The sequence below is a fragment of the Orycteropus afer genome, unplaced genomic scaffold (assembly GCF_000298275.1).
Source record: "Orycteropus afer afer isolate SDZICR_OR568_19922 unplaced genomic scaffold, OryAfe1.0 scaffold00141, whole genome shotgun sequence".
In the NCBI taxonomy this organism is placed as follows: Eukaryota; Metazoa; Chordata; class Mammalia; order Tubulidentata; family Orycteropodidae; genus Orycteropus; species Orycteropus afer.
Window position 1 is genome coordinate 4,481,027 of NW_006921728.1, and position 3,280 is coordinate 4,484,306.

Consider the following 3,280-nt stretch of genomic DNA (forward strand, 5'->3'; position numbering starts at 1 on the left):
TTGAAACAATTATATATATACAAATTTGAGATTGGTGCCAACAGCAAAAGTGTTGTTGTTGTTGTTGTCATGTGCTGTCAAGCCGGACCCAACTCATAGCAACCCCTCCTTGGGTTGCCAAGGCAGTATCACTACGGAAGTAGATTGCCCAGCCTTCCTTCCAAGGAGTGGCTGAAGCAAATGGGAAGAAATTGCAAGATAAAAGAGCTGAACCAAAGATTTCAAAGAGCAGCTCAAGAAGACAAAGCCACTTATTATAATGAAATGTACAAACAACTGGAGTTAGAAAACCAAAAAGGAAGAACACTCTTGTCATTTCTCAAACTGAAAGAACTCAAGAAAATATTCAAGCCTCGAGTTGCAATACTGAAAAGATTCTATGGGCAATATATTGTATGGTACAGGAAACATCAAAGGAAGATGGAAGGTATACACAGAATCACTGTACCAAAAAGAACTGGTTGATGTTCATCCATTTCAAGAGGTGGCATATGATCAAGAACCAACGGTATTGAAGGAAGAAGTTGAGCTGAAGGAATTGGTGAAAAACAAGGCTCCGGGAATTGACAAAATACCCATTGAGATGTTTCAACAAACAGATGCCTCTCTGAAGGTATTTACTCTTCTATGCCAAGAGATTTGGAAGACAGCTACCTGGCCAACTGACTGGAAGAGATCCATATTTGTACCCATTCCAAAAGAGGTGATCTCACAGAATGTGGACATTATCAAACAATATCAATATCACATGCAAGTAAAATCTTACTGAAGATAATTCAAAAACATTTGCAGCAGTCTATTGACAGAGAACTTCCAGAAAGGCAAATTGTATTCAGAAGAGGACATGGAATGAGGGATATCATTGCTGACGTCAGATGGATCTTGGCTGAAAGCAAAGAATATCAGAAAGATGTTTACTTATGTTTTATTGACTATGCAGAGCATTTGATTGTGAAGATCATAACAAATTATGGATAACTTCGAGAAGAATGGGAATTCCAGAATACTTAATTGTACTCATAAGGAACCTGTATGTAGATCAGGAGGCTGTCGTTCAAACAGAACAAGGGGATACTGCATGACTTAAAATCAAGAAGGGAGTGCATCAGGGTTATATCTTTTCACCATACTTATTCAATTTTTATGCTGAACAAATAATCTGAGAAGCTGGATTATAGGAAGAAGAACGTGGCATCAGGATTGAAGGAAGACTCATTAAGAACTTGTGATATGCAGGTGACACAACTTTGCTTGCTGAAAGTGAGGATGATTTGAAGCACTTACTGATGAAGATTAATGACTACAGTCTGCAATATGGATTATACCTGAAAATAAACAAAAATCCTCACAACTGGACTAATAAGCAACATCATAAATGGAGAAAAGATTGAAGTTGCCAAGCACTTCATATTATTTGGTTCTACAATTAACACCAATGGAAGCAGTAAGAAGACATCAGATGACATATTGCATTGGGCAAATCTGCTGCAAAAGACCTCTTTAAAGTGCTGAAGAGCAAAGATGTCTCCTTGAAGACTAAGGTGCACCTAACCCAAGCCATGGTATTTTCAATCACCTGTTATGCATGTGAGAGCTGGACAATGAATAAGGAAGACTGAAGAAGAGTTGATGCTTTTGAGTTGTGGTGTTGGTGAAGAATACTGAGAGTACCATAGACTGCTGAAAGAAGTAACAGATCTATCCTGGAAGAAGTACAACCGGTATGTTCCTTGGAAGCAAAAATGGCCAGATGTCATCTCACCTACTTTGGTCATGTCATCAGAAGAGACTATTCTTTGGAGAAGGATATCATGCTTGGTAAAGTGGTGAAGGGTCAATGAAAAAGGGGAAGGCCCTCAACAGGATGGATGGATACAGTGGCTGCAACAATGGACTCAGGTATAGCAAGGATCATGAGGCTGGCACAGGACTGGGAAGTGTTGCATTCTGTTGGGCATAAGGTCACTATGAGTCAAAGATGACTTGATGGCACCTAACAAACAACAACAACAGCTAACAGGTTTTTTGGACTAATGGACCTCTGCTTGCTATGAAGAAGTAAACAACTTGGGGCCAATACACAGAGGACATTTTTGACTCATTTACATGACAATTTTTCTTGCGTCAAGGGAGAAGACCATTATGGGCATACATATGTTCTGGTCCTTGTAGCCATGTCTGGTTGAGCCCCAAGCAGCCTCCCCAGTAACCCTTTTCCCCCCAAATACTAGACCCGCAAGGCTTAGAGCTCAGATGCTTTAGAGTCTAGAATTGGATCTTTCCCTCATCAGTTTACTGCCTTGTCTTCATCATTAGCCAGAGGATGTTTTGAAGAGAAAATGCTAATTCATATAAATGCATGCTTACTTTAGTAGGTATATTTTGAAGTTCAACCCTGGAATTATTTTTAATGCTTTTTCTGTTAAACAAAAATCTTCTAACTATAAGAATAAGCTTGTGTTAATGCTTATATAAAAGCAGCAAATTAACCTAAGTTTGGAAGGACTGGATACTTTAGTTGATGTTGGCATTTAATATCCCTATAGAGGCACCAATAGTCTGTTAACCCATGACTCATAACCTCAGACTTTTATGGAAAAGATGAAAAAAAAAAAAATTCATAGGACTACCACAATACTAAGGAGCTCTGGTGGTATAGTGGTTAAGGCATTTGGCTGCTAACCAAAAGGTCAGTGGTTCAAACCCACCAGCTGCTCTGAGGAAGAAAGATGAGACAGTCTGCTTCCTTAAAGATTTGCAGCTATGGAAACCCAATGGGGGATACCAGCATACTAAATATTCACTAACTTTAATAAATCAAAGTAAGAGTTAATCTACGAGTATCCATTGAGAGCCCTAGACTATTACTGTTTGGCTGGCTTAAATACTGTCATATAGTAAAATAAACTAAATTTAGATATTTTGGGGATTTTCTGTCCTTTTTTCCTCTTCAATTTCTGGCCACACCCATTGAACTAAATTATGGCTATCTGTTCCTATGTTTTCATTGTACTTAATGCTCTCATTCTATTTATTTATTTATTTATTTTCATTTCAGTATCCCATTTCCCAGAGGAACAGTTCATCTCAACCACCAGGGAAAGAGCCTGGATGCTTAAGGTAAGGTCTAAGTGCATATTATGTAAATGCATCTTATATTGTATAAATCCTTGTTTTTAGAGTAACTGAAGTAAAATTGCCTAAATAAATAATAATTATTATTATTTTTAACTTTTTATTGTGGTTTGGGTGAAAGTTTACATAGAAAATTGGTTGTCCA